Below are 18382 nucleotides of genomic sequence, written 5' to 3' on the forward strand. Positions count from 1 at the left end.
ACGGGAACTCTCTCACTTCGTTTCCACTAGTGGGTCCTGAATGAAAAAAGACATGTTTCTGTGATGTATATTTGCGCTGTGTGATTATGAAAAATGTTTGCCTAAATTATTTACTGCTTTTGACTTTGTTTCAGATGATCACTCGATTGATATTAATAAAAATATTCTACTAGTTGGGAATGTATTTTTAAGTTGTGTGCGTTGATTTCCGCTATAGCAAACACAATAATTTGCATTTCAGATGAGTTGTTTGCGACTTCTGCGTGTATTGCAACGTTAACATCAAACGATGTAATTAAATTTGTTTCTCGTTTTCGAATTCGTATTGTTTCTATCACTGAATAAACTTGACTTTCACTCGATTGATATTTTGTGAGTTGAGAATAATGATTGCCTAATAGTTGTGTCTGATCTGAAATACATTAAATGCAACGTTTCTCGTTGAGTATTGTTTGCACCGATAATATTTTCTCGTTTGCTTAAAAAGTCTATTCTTAGATTTTTTTTTTTTTTGATAGGGTTCTTATTGTGTTCTTGAGAGTCGAATAATTCCAATGTCTATTTGCGATCAATAAAAAATTTCGCCTCTGTACACCGGTCCTAAGAATATTTCCTTTTTGGAGGAAAGAATTTGAAAAAGAGAGAGGATTTCCCCACCCCGCAGATTGACAACAGGTTCCCCGCTTTTGGGGCTGTATAGATGGAGAGAGTGACCCCACCGGTCTGCATAGAGGGAGAGAGTGACCCCACCGTGTCTCGAGTCTGGTTGTACTGTGGAAAGTATAGCTGTGGTGCGTGTTTGAATAACTCTGTCAAGGTAATGTTTATAGTGCCTGAGTAGGATATTGTTAGCTCGCAATGTTGATTTTATGATAGTTCAAAAGATATATTATTTCAAATTGTAATGTTTGCTATTATTTTCCGGTGTGTTGTTTACATGTTGGCAGATACATCGTTCAAAGTGTTTCTCTGCTATTCATCCGTGCATGTTTATCGTTTTGATTGATTCTTTTTCAATTATTTTCCTGCATGTGTCTGTTGTTTACCGTTGGTAGATGCACCGTTTAGAGTGTTTCTCTGCTATTCATCCGTGCATGTTTCTTGTATTGTTAGATTGTTCTTCAACTATTTATCCTTTGTGTACCTCTTGTTTACGTGTTGGATTTTGGCTCTCTATTATCTGTTTCAGTAATATTTTCCTGTCTGTTGTTTACACGTTGGCAGATGCGCCGTTTAGATTGTTTCTCTGCTATTCAGTGTTAGCTCTGTGCTGTATTAAATTATTCATCATGTGCCGTTCAAAGTGTTTCTCTGCCATTCATTTGTGCATGTTGATCGTTTTGATAGATTCTTTTTCATTTATTTTCCTGCATGTGTCTGTTGTTTATGTGATGTGTTTTGGTTCTCTATTAGCTGTTGATCGTTTTTCTCATTATTTCCATATGTCTATGCTGTTTACTTAATAAGAAATTGATTAATTGTGTAATGTTGGAATAATCTTCCCTATTGCGCTGGAAAATGTTCATAACTGTCAGGTGTACGCCTCCCGTCTTCAACAAATCAGGGCAGATATTATTAGAGCTGATTGTTGGCTAGGAGTGTGCTATGTGGTGAAGTCCATTTTTTAATATATTTTCTGTGTTGAATTCATAAAATAAAGTAAGGTTTGTAGTGTCTCTTAGAATGAAAATTGTATGGAGAAGTCACGAGGATGATTTTATGATAGTTAAAAATGATAGTCTCCTCCTCTGTTGTTTTTGATTAACCAATGTATTGTTATAGATTTTATTTCCTCTCGTGTTCGTGTCTCATGGTCTTCCAGGTTCTCTGCTGTTCACAATTAACTATACCTATTAGAAATTTGTAAATAAAACTCTGCTATGGTGCTCACATATAATAATGTTAGACTTTTTATAATAAAACTTTTAATTTTGATTGTAATCATAGTGATTAAAAATATCTTCTTTGATTAAATGTGTCATAATGGAATATTATCTATTGTTCTTGAAGTTACATATTAGAACTTTGTAATTAAAACTCAGCTAGGTTACTCATGTTAGACTTTTTATAATAAAACTTTTAATTTTGATACACACACCACCTGACAAAAATTGCGAACGAAGTCGTCCCAGGGTGAAAAATCGCCAAAGATGTGGTCCGATGTTGTCAGTTTGCATGCCCCTACTTGCGCGCCGCATGAAAAAAATGCGAATGAATCCGGCCCAGGCTGAAAAATAGCCAAAGAAGTCAGTCCAGTGTGTACAATCATAAGTGTACGCCTCCAGTCTTCAACAAATCAGGACAGATATTATTAGAGCTGGTTGTTGACTAGGAGCGCGCTATGTGGTGAAGTTCATTTTTTAATGTATTTTCTGTGTTGGATTCATAAAACAAAGTAAGGTTTGTATGGGGAAGTCACGAGGATGATTTTATGATAGTTAAAATGATAGTCTCCTCCTCTGTTGTTTTGATTAACCAATGTAGTGTTATAGATTTTATTTCCTCTTGTGTTCGTGTCCCATGGTCTTCCATGTTCTCTGCTGTTCATATACATCTATCGGCACTTGTAATTAAAGCTCCACTATGGTGGTCATGTTAGACTTTTTATAATAAAACTTTTAATTTGATAGTAATCGTATTGATTAAAAATATATTCTTTGATTAAATGTATCATAATGGAATATTAGCTGTTGCGCATGAAGTTACATATTAGAAGTATGTAATTAAAACTCCGCTATGGTTGTCATGTTAGACTTTTTATAATAAAACTTTTAATTTGATAGTAATCGTATTGATTAAAAATATCTTCTTTTATTAAAAATGTGCTACTCCTTCTGCTTAACTGAAAACTTTCGTGATTATCACTAATAAAATACCCCTTCAATGCTATTGCATCAGATTTTTGACTGAGTTTTTCTCCTTCACACAGAGTCATATCATAATTCCAGACACTAATGACTTTAATAAATATATTTTCACTTGTACTTTTGTGTATGGCTATCCTTTGCATGTAAACTGCCTACTGCACATCTGTTGTAGCGGGGAAAAAATTGCGATTGAATTCGACACAGATTGAGAAATGATGAAAGAAGTCGGCCCAGGCTGAAAAATGTGAGCGGGTAAGCGCGCACGCAACCCTCCGGCCACGCTCCGCCCACCGGTAAGAGCCTCCACCCGAGCGCCGCCTGCCGCGCGCGAGGAAAAATACGCGCAGGGCTCAGGGGCAGGAATCCTGTAGTTTGGATAGCTTGTAGTCTGGACAAGACCTATTACTACTAGTAATCGCCTTGTCACCTATAGTCCCCATTCATATCAGCACTCATGGTATTTGTAAAATCATTGAGTCACTTAAGCTGTCGTCGAGTGCTGGTCCGGACTCTATTAACCCGAAGGTTCTATACAACACGAGATCTATTTCCAGCAAGATTCTATGTTGCATATTTACTCAGTCACTTTAAGATTCTGCCATACCGCAGGACTGGAAGATGGCGAAGATTGTCCCTATTCACAAATCAGGCAGCTGCCACATCGTTAATAACTACCGCCCCATTTCACTCACATCTATAGTATGTAAAATTCTCGAACGCATACTCCAACGTAGTTAAGTACCTTGAAGAAAAATGCTTCTTCTATCACTTGCAGCACGGGTTTCGAAACCTCTTTTCATGTGAAACTCAAGTAGTCAGTTTTGTTCACGACATCTTTCTCCACGCGGACAATAATCATCAGGGTGACGCCGCTTTCTTAGACTTTCGCAAGGCCTTCGATATGGTGTCGCACTCTAAGCTTCTATACAAACTCTATCTGCTTAACCTCGACCCGTATGTCGTCCATTGGATAGCTCAATTTCTGACTAATCGTACGTTATTTGTTACTTGCAACAACCACCTATCCCCAGATGTACCTGTGCTTTCTGGTGTCCCTCAGGGTTCAGTCCTCGGCCCTCTCATTTTCCTTATCTATATAAATGATCTTCCTTCAGGCATATCTTCCACGATTTGTCTCTTTGCTGACGACTGTGTAGTGTACAGGCAAATCCTCTCTCCTTCTGACCAACTAACCTTACAAAGCGACCTTTAACTAATCCGGCGTTGGTGCAATGAGTGGCAAATGCCTCTGAACATTGCACAGTGTCGCATTTTGTCGTTTTCTCGAAGACGGGTCTCCTGCCTTCCTCCCTTCCCCTACACTCTAAGTGATATCACATTAACCCGAGCAGATTCTTACAAATATCTTGGAATCCACCTTTCCTCCAACCTAACTTGGAACGAGCACATCAACCACATAATAACTAACGCTTCTCGCTCCCTAGGCTTTGTTAGACGCACCCTCAGGTTGGCGGGCTCCATCTTAAGCTCCTAACCTTCACGGCTCTTGTACGAAGCAAGCTGGAATATGCATCACCTATTTGGGACCCTCCCCAAAAGTATCTCTGCGACGCCCTAGAAGCCATCCAGAATCGGGCTGCCCGTTTCATTTCCAACGACTACAAATTCGATCCCTTGTAACCGCGTTAAAATCAAACCTTAATCTCTACTCACTCGAACATCGTCGCCGTCTTGCCAAGTTAGCCCTCTTCCATTGGTTCTTTTTAATCTTGCCACCGTACCAATCGCCCATCACCTGCCTGAGTGTCATTTTTCCTCGCATCCACCACACTAATAAGGTCACATGCTTTCATTGTAATACCAAGGCATTATCCAGATCATTCTTTTGTTCAACTGCCATCGAATGGAACAACCTCCCATCACGTCTCACAACTATTATCGAGCATACAGTATTTTGTAACACCCTCTCCCGTTCACTCCACCCACAAGACCACCACGCTTGTATGTCAGTTGCTATGAAATTTTCACCTCCCCCTTATCATATTTGTTAATTATCCGTACTTATGTGAACGAACTCCCTGTTTCACGCTTTAATACTTGTTTTCATATAAGATTGTACTGTCGTCGTTTCTTTATTTTCCTGTTTACTTACTGCTAATTGTGTTGTTCTTTTCTGCTTGCTTGTTTGTTTCTATCAAGTTGCTGTAAATGTATCTTACGCTCCAGTTCCCACCCCCCATGTAATGTCCTCCGGACCCTTGGGGTTCTCGAAATAAATAAAGAAATATGAATGTTATACTAGTGCGTGCAAGTAGCGTCTGATGTAGGTCCACGGTCTCGTCATGATACTGCGGCACACTTGATTCAAAGCATTGCTGCGAGTTAGCTTGTTTCCCGACTAATTGTGTGCTGAACTGAACTTGCATTTTTGTAAAACAACTTCAATATAATGCAGTCGTAGAGAAATAGTTTCCTTGGTTTTGTGGCATATTGCCCTCACTTCATCTGCTTTCTCTTGGGCCCCGTTTGGGCTATCGTTGCCTCAATGGGGGTCCTGACACACGGTTTGGGAAACACTGAGGCATACTGTATATTGTTACATGTTGTAGTGTACTGAAGCCAGCTTCACTGTTGTATTGTTTCTTCGCATGGTTACTTCTTCAACATTACTTGAATGAGGAATGCGGAGAATGAGGAAATGTATGCCTTGCATGTTCTGGATGTGCTCTATTTGCTGACCCCTGCTGTTGGGCTAAAATCCAGCAACTACACAAAAAGATTAACAAATGCAGAACAGGAGACAGAAACACGGACACAATGACATGATTGAGATCATGATATGCTGTCATTTTTTTTCTGTGTCTCTGGTTCTACATCTTATGAACATGCGCCACATTGCCAGCACCCTTTCCCTCTTGCTACGAAGAGAGCCTCTCAGCAATAAAAATGCGGGTTGTCAAATGCACGTAAACAGTGGTTACATTTTTTGGGGGTCTTCACTCATCTAATGTTTATGCAGAAAATGCTCCCCTAGTTCACATGGCATACTGAATATGAGTGTGCTCCACGGCCACAAACTACATTGTAAATTAGCACTGCAGTATGTTTATTGGCACACATGAAATTACCCTTCATAAGTGCATCATGCAAGCTGATTGATTCTGATGCCAACTGCTCATGAAATAACGTGGGGTGGGGTGAAAGACACTGGAATCACATGTTGCGTCACTAGCAGTGCCGTACTCACTCAGCAGTGATTTTTCACTGAAGCCTGCAACTCAACGATGTAATTTACATCTTGATTACAGAAAAAGTAAGCACATGTTTGTTATTACTTGGTATACAGTTGAAACTTGTTAATGTGATGACGGTAATTCTCGTTGATTTTGGCAATGAAACCATTTTAGGATAAAAAACACCTGTCAAGGTGTAAGCTATGAAAAGTAGTAAATTGAGTGAGGCATTTTAAATTGCCTTTTTTCCTTTATATTTTCAGTGCTGACATACATCAGCTTGTGTAACTGTCAACCTGGGCTATTCCAGCCAAAACCAGCCAGAGATGTAGCTTGACTCTGTTAAATATCACTGAAAAAAAATGTGTGCATTTTTTAGATGATGCATATATCGAATGTAACTCATCATTTTGTTTTCTTGAACAATGGGGCACATTAAACTGTGCCGAAATATGAAGTTGTCCCTTACGAGCTTCCTTCTGACATCTACATATGCATCATTTGTGCGCTTTCCTTGCCTGGTGTTAGAGGGGAACCACGGCTCTGCCATCCCAAAGGGTACGTAGAACGAGAATAAATCTGGTGACGTGGTGAGAACTCGAGAAAGGAACACATTTGGAGTCAAGTTTACAATAAATTTCTGACACATTAGCATTCTTGAAGGAGCCCCAGATTATTTATGCTTGTAACTGATTGCTTGTGATTAGCTTCACATAAGAATATCAAGCTGATCTATATTCATTGTTTAACCATGTGTTTGAGAATAACAAGCACTTGCAAAAAATTACTGTTTTTTTCAGATAGTATATTCACATATAGGTCGTCTAAAAGAAATCTTCCCTTATTTGTATAACTAGTCCTCTCCTGCAACATATTGAAAATCTAGAGGTTTATTTTTCTTTAAGAAAAATTTAAAAAAAATGTCACCATAATGTGCTGCAGCTTGTTCGTGAGTTGAGGCCATCTAGGAAGCAAAAAAAAAAAAATAATTTGAGAACCTACAGGTGTATTTGCTCTTACGCAAGAAAAATGTTTCGTTAGCTCATTCATATCCCATCTGTATGACGCTATAGCACACTTTGAACAAATTCTGCATTCAACCGTTCTGCCCAGTTCTACAGATTAATTGCAGTCGCTGCTTCATAACAGCTTTGTGAACATTTATGATTGTTTTCACATACCTGAAGTCATCTGGAAAGTGAACAAATCTCATCATTTCAAGGGCATACCCTCTCCTATAGCATGTTCAGAATCTGCTGGCATGTGTTTTCTGTAGGTCTTATAGCATCAGCTGACCATATTGGCTCAGATCATGTCAGAATGCGACGTAACAGCTTTTGGAAACAATTTATTATGATCTCGTGTGCCCTTCAACCACAAGAGAAAAAAAAACCCAGTCTTTCTTTCAGTGGAAATAGGTGTTTTTGATGCATTAACAGAAGGTGGCTCAAATTAATTGTGTACCTCCTTGTGGCCTGGGTGGAGCATGCCTCACTGTGTTTTATGTCCAGTAATTTCTTCTCCAACCGCATCTCTTTGGCAGTGAGCCACAACGTATGCAGTCTTCAAGCTTTCTTTCACCCGGAAGAACAGCTTACAGCTCTGCATGCATCAGAATATTTGCACGCAATAAGGGGCTACAATCTAGCCCTATAGGTGCCAACGTTTTAAATCGTACTGCGAACACAGTCATAGTACCCTATATCACGCAAAGCAAAGCGAAGCAAAATGATGCTTATGGAGGGTTTTATTATGCCCTGCTGCTCAGTGTATGGCTTCTGTTTTTAGCTGGAACAAACCAATAAAAAAAAAATCTGAGGAAAGAAATATGCCACCTTCAGTTGTCATCGACCAAGCAAACTAAGTCAATAATGGTGGTTGTTATTCACTCTGCTATGTGATTGTCTTCATGTAAATTCACCTCTTTGGTACTGTGGTATCAGGTAGCTTCCTTGTAGCGTAACATATATGTGACCACATAGAGGACAAAGAGGAGGAATTAGCTAGTCTTGCGTAGGAGCTCTCACACTGGCATAGCTGGTCAAAAAGAAAATGTGGGCCATACATCACATAAGACACAAATACCAGTATATTTTCAGCAAGCACTGGTTAATTTCTAGTAGGTGCAGTGCATATAGCATGTCCATGGACTGATATTTTATTCTTAGAGAAATAATATTTTTGCAGTTATAAAGGATGACAACATGTTCTACATCCGAAGCGAATGTACTAATTAGGTCTCGTTTAATTATTAGAAATAGAAGGTCGGTGCAAATGCAATGTCGGTTTCCCTATGTGCCGCTATAGTTTTCCAAAGAATGCTCGTGACCATTTAGTGCGAGGACATGCCCCGAAATAATGGCTGTGTGAGAGTAAGTCCCGGAGCGTTCTTTTTGCCTTTTCACTTGAACGTGAGGAAGAAACAACGCTGCAGAACTGCAAGCAGCACATTTAATGTAATGTCGTACAGGATGCAGGTTTTACAGCGATTTCATATTTCAGCACAATATTTATAAGCTGTAAAAATGGGTGCAAGGGTACCATACAGTGAAGTAGCTGGTACCGTAAATTTTAGACCTCTTCTTGGCGTGGGTGCTTGGCATAAAGAGTGACTGCTAATAAACGTACTGGGGGATTTCTGAATGCGAAGATCATAGGAGAGAAAGGAAGGCAAACAAATACAACAGAGGGTGCCATTCATTTCTCACACTTCTGATTTCAGTTACTTCATTGCGCTTAGTTTTCTTCAGTTCCGACATCTGATAACCAGAATTTACACTGTATGTCCACGTGAATAAAAAGATGCAAAAATTCCTGTGAGAAAATTTCATGGTTTTTAATACCTTGAAAATGGCATTCTTCGGTTCCAGTGTATTCAAAGCCAGTGAAAACAAAGTGCTTGAAGTATTATGTCTAGATACATCTTTTGCAGCTTTTGCATGGCAAATCGTTGTCTAGGAAGGTGCGCGAATCAATGTGGATGTTCCTGAAATTAGAATCTTATTTCGTTACACTTTGAGATTACCGTATGCTGGTTACAAAAAATTAGGACCTCTGCTGACTCAAGTTATTCATTCGAGAGAAATCGTTTTTTTTCTTGCAAACAAACACACAATTTCTTCACATTCATATGCAGCTTATTTGGAGAAATGCATTTCGAGAGTCTGGTCCAGTACCTGTTCCGTGCGGTTAATCAGAACGTAGGCTCACAAGGAAAACCACAGGCAGGTTCCGATTTCACGATTCTACGGTTCTGAGGCTGGAACACAAACAAACACGTACAGACGGATAAACACAACACATCCACACGGTATCGGAATCAGGCTTTTTCGTAGATCGTCACTTTTCACTCTACGACTTCACAACCAAGGCAGCTGCAGGAGAATGGCGATGTTCGCGACAATGTTCATAATATAGCAGGTGTCCACCATAGCTGGGACGGCTGGGACCAACACTGGGAACTCATTCGGTGACCCACACACGAATTCAGAGTTCGACATACTCAAATTTGACAGGCGAGCAGCAGAGCAAATCATTTAACTGCAGTGTCAACAGAATCCTGATAGCCGGCGGAGAATACAGTAAACGATTCGTCCAGACTCGGTACTCTCGTTCCCAGCCCCACCACAAAAAGCCTCACCCTGCGGGGAACTATTTTGAGACGCGGAGCCAAAAGCCTTCGCTGCTCTGAGGCTGCCGTGCCTGTCGACCAATCAGAGACGATTTATTTTGAAAGTTTGAATCTGAAGCGTTTGTATCGCAAAAGTTGATTTTTACGGCTTTATCTTACAACCGTGGATTTTATCGTGATTTATTTTGAGGAGTTTATTCTCGAAGTTTATTTTGCGAAGTGTAAACCAGAGTGATCCCGTCTTTTCCCTAGGAAAACATCAACCGCGGACACCCGTCCTTCGAGATCATTTCCAATTTCAGGTACTACCACTATTTCTGCACATCTTCTTATCAAAACCGCTGTTCCGGCTCTATTTGGGCTTCCTCTGGATAAGAAAATCTGATAGTGGCGTTTATAAAACTCTGCTGCTTCAATCTCTCCTTCCAAAGTTGCAATTTTGGTTTCTTGCAAACAGGCAACGTCCACTTTTTTCTCTAACAACAAATTCAATACACACTGCTTTCGAAAACTCGACACTAAACTTACTACGTTCAGTGTAGCAATTACAAAAGAACTGCGCATGTTATTTATGTGCCCTCTTCCTTTGTTTTCTGCCCGTCTGTTTTACTATTTTCTCTGCTTATCCCTTCCCTATACCTGTCTCTGGTGTCGTACGGCACTGTCGGCGTTGCAACAAATTTCCTTCTCTTGCTTTGCACTATTTTCCAGCTTCTTTCTGCCATTGGCTCCTCCCTTGGCCTCCGCTTTTCACCAGTGTCTTCTTCCATACGATCTCCACAGGTTAAAATCTTCAACCCTGCCTCCTCATCTATCCCTCCGTCATTCTTTGGAGGCTTTCCAATTTCACCTTCCTGGTTGTCTTCTACGCTTGTCCTACCTCCCACAGCCTCTTCTACCAAACCGCCGTCATCTGCTTTCGTGGGGATGTCTCCTGGAATGGGATCGGTGCCATCGCTTCTGCTATCCGCCAGATCTTCTCTTTCTGCTTCCACAGCTTCCTCATGATCCATTGGTATTCCTTCTATGATGTACTCTCCTGAAGCTCTTGTCATGCTGGCGTAGGTCTTAACACAATCAACCATCTCGTGGCCTACTCGGCCACACCCAGTACACCGCGGGGCGTTACACAGCCTCCTGACATGTCCTTTTTGGCGGCAACGCAGACATATCGGCGCCCTGCCTTCCACCGTAACAAGCACTTGACTGCCATTAATCCTTGCTTGGTGAGGAACACTTTCAACAGTCACTCCCGGGTCCAGTTTGAGCGATAAAAGCCTTGACGTCGTCTCCACTTGCTCCATTCCTTCGCTTTTCCATTTCAAGCGGTTTAACTCTTTCACTTCGCCATACACTTTGAAGAAACTTTTAATCGTCTCGTCAGCGACATGAAAAGGCACCCAGTGCAGTCGAATCTTGACTAATTTCTCCCTGGGGTCCAAAATAAGGCATCGTCTTCCCTTCACGTTTAAGTCTTTCATTTCCAGCAACACGGCTCTTGCTTCTTTATTTTTTAGCGTTATTATCCAGCAATGATTAAACTGATACGGACCCAAACATGCCAGGTCCTCACCTTTGATAACCTTGAGAAGAGACACCTTGAAATCTTCCATTCTGTATGGCCTCCCTCTTAAATCGGCGTGTAGCACCAATGTATCCTCATTCAGCACGCTGGACGCAAAAACAGGCAGCAAGGTCTTGTATTCTTCATCCATACGACCACCAACAACCTGCTCAGCATGGCTGTCACCAGCCATATTCCTTGCTCCGTCGGAGCTCATGTCGTGCACAACCGTCTCGGACGAAAACCGGAAGTGAACTGACTAGGCCATCGTGACAAGAAAAGTCTGTTGTAAAACTCATCAGCAGCTCTAGGAGATCATTGCGGTAATTGACGTCTCCATAATAATGGAACCTTCGTTTCAAAAATCTTCAATCCCTTATGTGAACGATAGCGAGGTGAAGCAGAGACGGCCCTTTGCTGCTCGCATGCTGTGTTTCCTACCTGTCACGCTTCGTTTTCTAGCACTGTCTCTTCTGCTTGACGCACGAGTACAACCGTGTACAAAAACGTGTGTGTCAGAAGGTGGGATTCGAACCCACGCCCGGGAGAACCGGACTGCGACCTGACGCAGCGCCTTAGACCATTCGGCCATCCTGACAAGAAAAGTCTCATGTAACACTCATCAGCAGCTCCATGAGATCATTTGCGTTAATTACGTCTCCATAATAATGGAACCTTCGTTTCAAAAAATCTTCAATCCCTTATGTGAACGATAGCGAGGTGAAGCAGAGACGGCCCTTTGCTGCTTCGCATGCTGTGTTTCCTACCTGTCACGCTTCGTTTTCTACCACTGTCTCTTCTGCTTGACGCACGAGTACAACCCGTGTACCAAAAAACGTGTGTGTCACGAGTGGGATTCGAACCCCACGCCCGGAGAACCGGACTGCGACCTGAACGCAGCGCCTTAGACCACTCGGCCATCCTGACAAGAAAAGCCTCGTGTAAAACTCATCAGCAGCTCTATGAGATCATTTGCGTTAATTACGTCTCCATAAGAATGGAACCTTTCGTTTCAAAAATCTTCAATCCTTTATGTGAACGATAGCGAGGTGAAGCAGAGACGGCCCTTTGCTGCATCGCATGCTAGTGTTCCTCCTCCCTGTCACGCTTTCCGTTTTCTACCACTGCTCCTCTGCTAGACGCACGAGTACAAAACCCGTGTACCAAAAACGTGTGTGGCAGAAGTGGGATTCGCACCCACGCCCGAGAATCCGGGACTGCGACCTGAACGCAGCGCCTTAGACCTACTCCGGGCCATCCTGACAAGAAAAGACTCGTGTCAAACTCATCAGCAGCTCTATGGAGTCATTTGCGTTAAATACGTCCTCCATAATAATGGAACCTTCGTTTCAAAAATCTTCAATCCCTTATGTGAACGATAGCGAGGTGAAGCAGAGACGGCCCTTTGCTGCTTCGCATGCTGTGTTTCCTACCTGTCACGCTTCGTTTTCTACCACTGTCTCTCTTCTGCTTGACGCACGAGTACAACCCGTGTACAAAAACGTGTGTGTCAGAAGTGGGATTCGAACCCACGCCCGGAGAACAGGACTGCGACCTGAACGCAGCGCCTTAGACCACTCGGCCATCCTGACAAGGAAAGTCTCGTCTAAAACTCATCAGCAGCTCTATGAGATCATTTGCGTTAATTACGTCTCCATAATAATGGAACCTTCGTTTCAAAAATCTTCAATCCCTTATGGGAACGATAGCGAGGTGAAGCAGAGACGGCCCTTTGCTGCTTCGCATGCTGTGTACCTGTCCCGCTTCGTTTTCTACCACTGTCTCTTCTGCTTGACGCACGAGTACAACCCGTGTACAAAAACGTGTGTGTCAGAAGTGGGATCCGAACCCACGCCCGGAGAACCGGACTGCGACCTGAACGCAGCGCCTTATACCACTCGGCCATCCTGACAAGGATTTTTATTTTTTCTTTTCCCACATTTTATTAACAAAACACACAAGTGCACACAACTACAGGTACGTCACACACGGTCGCAACGCCGTGGGTCATTACAAAACGTCTAAAGAGGAAACTGATGACCTTTTGAATTTGTACATACGATTTTACAAGTACGTAAGGGCATCAGACAATGTTTCTACCAATCTGGCATGCTCTAAACATCGCATAAGGCACAGCTTAAGTTGAGATATTTCTATCTTAAAGTATTTTCATAGGAGGCATTAACGGTTTTCGTTCCTGTCAGCCATACGAAGTTTCCACAGACAGTACAAGGCTATAAGCATGACAATATCGTACCTGACTGTTTCCCTCGGGTGTAATGGGAGAAACCATATATGGTGTGTGGGTTAAGCCGAAGTCGAGTTTTGAAAACTTTATACTGGAGATCGTCCCAGAATAACTGGGCTTCTGTGCAGTCTAAGAAAAGGTGATCATGCGTTTCAGGAACTTTGCAGAACCTGCAGTCTGCCGACCAGGGCACGTATATGCCCTTCTGCGCGAGCCATGCCTTGACAGGTAGTGTTGACGTATGAAGTTTGTAAAAGAATGTCTTCATGTTTGGTTTGATTGGCATCCTTTGGACTCGAACCAAAACATCCCTGCCTGGCCAAGTGGGTGGAATATCTCGATAGACAGGCACAGGGAACAATGTATCGATCAAGTGGGCCGCCAGCGTTTTCTTGTTGACAGACAAGAGGTATTCAGGGGTAAACCTGGCTTTCAAAAACAGCATGCACTCAACGACCTCCTTGAAAAAGCCTGTTAACCGCATCGTTCCCTCTGTGAACGTGACGTGTAACTCCGGGATGTAATTATATGTAAGGATGCGTTTTACTCCCTCGAGAACTGGATGCAGCTCCTCACGAATGAACCAGAGTCTCATGACCAGTTGTTTGACAAAGAGGTGCTGTAGGCTGAGGCCTCCATCACGAAGTTTTCGAAAAAGATAGTCGCGACGCATCCTCTCAAATGTAGAGCACCAGATTGTGGTGGCAAAAACCCTGTGACAGGCGTGCACTAGTTTGCGCGGGCATTGCAAGACTTGCAAAAGGTAAACCAGTTTAGCAGCTAGAAACACGTTGCAGTCGCTCGCTGAAAAATTGAAAGGTCTTTCTTCCTCCAGATGAAAGCGTGTTTCCTTATGTTGTCGAGCCTCTGGGACCACATTCTACTCGGGTTCCTGGTTTCTTGCAAAAGGACACCAAGATAACGAAGGTTTTGTTCCTGCCACGGAATTCCGCAAAAAGCTCCAGGTGTTGTCGCCCAGTGGCCGCACCAAACGCCTAAGGACTTGTCTTTGTTTACACGCGCTCCAGACGCTTGGCCAAACAAATCAACTTGTTCCATGACATTCACTACGCTAGGTTTGTCCTTGACAAGGAATGCAAGATCATCAGCATATGCGGCCACCTTGATCACAGTACCGGCCAGTTCGAACCCGTGGATATCATTCAGACGGATGACTCGCCGACACAGCGGCTCCAGGTACAAGTCAAAGAGCAGTGGTGACAGGGGACAGCCCTGTCGAACCGAGGATCGCAGCATTATCGGTGCGGCAAGAGTCTTGTTAATGATGAGGCTCGTGGCAACTTGCTCGTAACAAAGCTTGATGCGGCCGACAAAGCGAGCTCCACGTTGACGTATTCCAGCAACGCAAACAAATATGTGTGACATACGCGGTCAAAAGCCTTAGAAAGGTCCAGCTGCAACATGGCCACATGGTCCCCCTCGTACCGACACCAATCCAGAATGGTACGCACCACATGGATATTCGTCAGTATAGTTCTACCCCTTATTCCGCACGTTTGGTGATCACCTATCAATTGAGGTAACACAAGTTGTAGTCGAGCAGCCATAACTTTGGCGTATATTTTGTAATCGACATTGCATAGGGTAATTGGCCTGTAATCAGTAACCTTTGCCGTCAAACCTTCTGCAACTTTTTTAGGAACCAGCACGGTGTGCGATCGCCGGAAACTGCCGGAAAAAATCCCGTTTTCTTCAGCCTCGGCGTATACATCCAGCAAAATAGGCACGAGATAAGCGGAAAACCTCTTGTAGAACTCGGCACATAGACCGTCCGGTCCAGGGGAACGATTTAACTTCAGTGATGCAATTGCGTCGCTGATTTCTTGTTCTGTGAGCGGCGACGCTAACACTTCTTTATCCGGTTCCCCGAGCTTAGGCAGTTCAGAGAGGAAAGCCTGGATACAACCCTGATTGGCAGTGATAGCTGCCGTCCCAAACAAACTTGTGTAATATTGCACAAAATGGGGCTTTATGTCCTCGAGGTCAGTCACCACTTTTCCCTCACTTTCCAAGCACGTGATGAGCCGACCACCCGTGTGCTTACGCTCCTCTGCGATGCTGCTTTTCGTGGGAACTTCACCAGCAAGGAATCGTTTGGATCTGGACCTAACTCTTGCGCCTTCGTACCTGTTATGGTCGAGGAGTTCTAGACGAAGCTTAATGTCGCTTATCTCCTCTAAATACGATCCAGGGTTTCCTGCATCCAACTGCAGTAGAGCTTGGTACGCCTCTTTCAACTTGTTCTCTTCATACATGCGTTGATATGACAATACGTTACTTCGCTCAATTGCAAATGATCTGACCTCCTGCTTAAAGTACTCCCATTGCGCCGCCCCACATCTCGTGTCAGAGCTGATGTTGGCCAGCCTATCCACAACATATTCCACAAACGGCACATCATCAAGGAGCATTGCATTCATTTTCCACAACTTCCAAGACCTTGAATCGCCCACGCCGCGAGCTCGATTTCCGACGGTGACGATCACGAGGCAGTGATCAGTAAAGTACACCGGATGAACTTCATACCGAGACACATCTTTGCGCTGATTTTGGCCTCGGGAAAAATATATCCGATCCAACCTTGCATGTGAGCTGCCTTGAAAGTGTGTGTTAGAGCACTGCACGGGCCGACTTTTCCGGGCCCGACCCGGCCCGGGCGCATCGAAAAATGGCCCGGCCCGACCCGGGCCCGGACCTTCATATTTTTAGGCGGCCCGGCCCGGCCCGGCCCGGTGACCCAGTGACTAGAGCCCGGCCCGGCCCGGCGTCTAAGCAAATAGAGCCCGGCCCGGCCCGGCCCGGTGACCCGGCGAGTAGATCCCGGCCTAGTATTTCCAGCCGCGACGTACGCGTTTCTGGCGATTATCAAACAAATTTATAAGTAAATTTATAAGGAGAGAAGACAAACTTACAAGTGATGGCGGTTTAACACCGTAACCGCACGAGACCAAATTAAATCCAGAACGCACGGGGCGTTATCGTTACACTGTCAAGATTTTGCGGAGATAGAGCATGCTGTCGACAAACTGCTTCTCCCAGTCCCTATCCCTCTCACCAAGCTTTGCCAAAGTGATTGTGAAATATGTGAGGAGTGAGGAGCAATGTAAAGTGGCTTGGAGAATGTTCTAGGGGGTCGAATCATATGCATAATGCAGTACCCTTTGCTTGTCTTTGCAAAATATGCACAGGAATGACGCAAGCGTATGATGATATGAACTAATGCATCTCCAATGTGCGGAATTAGCTGCGTGGCCCGGCCGGGCCTGACTCTCGGGAACATATTTGTCGGCCCGGGCCCGGCCCGGCCCGCATTGGTGGCGTATTTTAACGGCCCGGGCCCGGCCCGGCCCGCGGTGCTGGCGTATTTTGTCGGCCCGGGCTCGGCCCGGCCCGGAGCACACAGCCAATAACAAGCCCAGCCCGGCCCGCGGGCCGGGTCGGGCCCGGGCCGGGTCGGGGGCCCGGGCCCGTGCAGTGCTCTAGTGTGTGTACTTGATGGTTGCATGCGTACTGAGCTCAGCAGCGTCCCTAAAACCGTATGCCTCTACTATGCGTTTAAGGCACTCAGCACTAGGGTCTTCTATCCCCCGGGGCGTGCTGCGGTCATTCGCTGACAGAACACAATTAAAATCCCCTAAGAAAACCATGTTACAATTTGCGTTGAAGTATTGCTCCGATGATTCAAAGAACGCACACCGCTGATTTACGTCGTTAGGCGCATAAACAACTAAAATCCTCCAAAGCTCTCCTTCAATGAGGGCATCAAGCATAGCTGCCCTACCCTCACTGTCTACCGCATGGTACACACAAGTATAGGAAAGACGCTTTCGTACGAAAAGCATAACTCCAGCCGAGTGACCAACAGCGCGGCTTACAACAACGTCATACTGATCCATGAAATATTGGGACAGCATTTTTCCTGACAAGGAAAGTCTGGTGTAAAAATCATCAGCAGCTCTATGAGATCATTTGCGTTAGTTACGTCTCCATAATAATGGAACATTTGTTCCAAAAATCTTCTAAACCCTATGTGAACGATATCGAGGTGAAACGGACACGTGCATTTGCTGCGTCGCATGCTGCGTTTCCTTCCTGTCACGCTTCCTTTTCTACCACTGTCTCTTCTGCTTGCCGCAAGTGCAACTCGTGAACAAAAACGTGAGTGTCAGAAGTGGGATTCGAATCCACGCCCGGGGAACCGGACTGCGACCTGAACGCAGCGCCTTAGACCACTCGGCCATCCTTTCTTTTTTTTCCACCAGGTAATAACGTTTATTTATAAACATTAAAATAAGCTATGACTGTACAGTGTTAATGAGTGATGTATGACGAATGAATGATGCACACCGTAGCATCCAAATACACAGGATACAAAAAAAGTACATGGTACACAACACACAGGTTGCACAGGTCACATACAGAGAGTAAAAATTTACATACACACAGGATAGAAAAAAATGCGTGGTATACAACGCACAGGTTAAACACGTCACACACAGAGAGAAATAATTTACACAGATGCTCTAACAACGGTGGTGCTTCCAAATGCTGCATGCAGCATAGCTTCAGCTGCGTTATTTCTACTTTAAAATACTGCATGGGCGACGCCAATGGCTCTTCATTTCTGTCTGCCATACGCAGCTTCCACAAGCAATACGTAGCTATCAGCATGATAATATCGTAGCGTATATCTTCATTCGGATGTAAAGGTAGGAATCTGATTGTATGTGGGTTCAGAGAGAGGCGTTTATTCAGTACTTTAATCTGTATGTCGTCCCAGAAAAACTGTGCTTCCGTACAATCAAGAAAGATGTGGTCAACGGTTTCAGGGACTTTGCATAACCTGCAGTTGGCAGA

At 43.8% G+C, this 18382-nt stretch overlaps 1 protein-coding gene and 3 non-coding genes across 4 annotated transcripts in view; 1 reads left to right on the forward strand and 3 right to left on the reverse strand.

Annotated features, from left to right (window-relative positions):
* Positions 1-18382, forward strand: part of LOC135400529 (BPTI/Kunitz domain-containing protein-like) — a 145449-nt gene that overhangs the window by 44197 nt on the left and 82870 nt on the right. The gene's annotated exons all lie outside the window — the stretch shown is intronic.
* On the reverse strand, positions 12099-12183 carry Trnal-cag (transfer RNA leucine (anticodon CAG)). The gene has a single exon. It is a non-coding gene; the product is annotated as a tRNA-Leu (tRNA).
* Trnal-cag (transfer RNA leucine (anticodon CAG)) lies at positions 12765-12848 on the reverse strand. The gene has a single exon. It is a non-coding gene; the product is annotated as a tRNA-Leu (tRNA).
* Trnal-cag (transfer RNA leucine (anticodon CAG)) lies at positions 13085-13168 on the reverse strand. Its single transcript has one exon. It is a non-coding gene; the product is annotated as a tRNA-Leu (tRNA).

The sequence above is a fragment of the Ornithodoros turicata genome, chromosome 1 (assembly GCF_037126465.1).
Source record: "Ornithodoros turicata isolate Travis chromosome 1, ASM3712646v1, whole genome shotgun sequence".
In the NCBI taxonomy this organism is placed as follows: Eukaryota; Metazoa; Arthropoda; class Arachnida; order Ixodida; family Argasidae; genus Ornithodoros; species Ornithodoros turicata.